This window comes from Fulmarus glacialis, unplaced genomic scaffold (genome assembly GCF_000690835.1).
Source record: "Fulmarus glacialis isolate BGI_N327 unplaced genomic scaffold, ASM69083v1 scaffold20371, whole genome shotgun sequence".
In the NCBI taxonomy this organism is placed as follows: Eukaryota; Metazoa; Chordata; class Aves; order Procellariiformes; family Procellariidae; genus Fulmarus; species Fulmarus glacialis.
Window position 1 is genome coordinate 1 of NW_009192426.1, and position 1009 is coordinate 1009.

The following is a 1009-nucleotide window of genomic DNA, read 5'->3' on the forward strand; positions in this document are numbered from 1 at the left end:
CCCCTCCTAATAACAGGTCGTGGGTTTGACTGAAAAAACACCGAGCCCCTGAATTGGAAACCCTTCCGGAATAACCGCGCGTTGCCCGGGGTCCCCAGGCCACTTACTGGCCTCGTCTTGGCAAGAAAAGTCACGGAGCCTTCTCCTCCTCCCTCTTCGGGGCTCCTCGTTTCTGGGATCCCTCTTCTCCTCCCCATTTCCAGTCTCCCATGTCTTCAGGAGACAAGCACCATCCCGCAGCTCCCCGGGAGCAGATCCGGCTGGAAATTCAGGAAAACAGAGGGAAGCTGCGGTTTCCCGCAGGGATTACTGCCCGCTGCAGCTTTCACCCTGCAGCAGGGGGGACCTCCAAGGGGACCCCGCCACAGGCAACCTGAAGCTAAATTTAGATGCCTGCAAAAGCAGAGTAGGATAGAGAAATTAAAAATAGCTGCGGGAAGCAGAGAATTAGACTGGGAGCTGTCCGAGGAAGAGGATTATCAGGGTGCTATGTGTGAAAGGGAAAGGAAAAAGGAGCTGGGAACAACAGCGGCTGTCCCAGCTCTGCCGGGGCCCGCCAGGCTGCAAAGATAAAGCGCAGTTGTGGGTTGGAGCAGGGCGCTTCTGGAAACGTCTTCAAGCTTCGGATCGAACGGAGATGAAACAGCTCAGTGCTTGGAGGTGGTGCTACACCCGCCTTTGCTCTGACGTGCACGAAGGGATCAGCCCGTGCCCCTCTTGCTGAGCCAGATTGCCCAGCAGTTAGGTAAGAAATCAGCAGCACAAAGATGGATCCAGAAACTGGGAGAAGGTTTTCCCAAACCAATGCAGAACTGCTAGGATAGCAGCAGGATGCGACACCGAATCCCACCAGCCCTTTGCTGGTGGGGCGCAGGAGACATGAAGGTACCAGCGGGCTTTTGACGCAGCAGGGAAGGTCCCCTCGTTTCAGAAAGCGATTGAAAGATGGAGTGTGGACTTTTATTAGGTTTTTACGGTGAGATTTTTGTGTCGGCAATACAGAGACCAG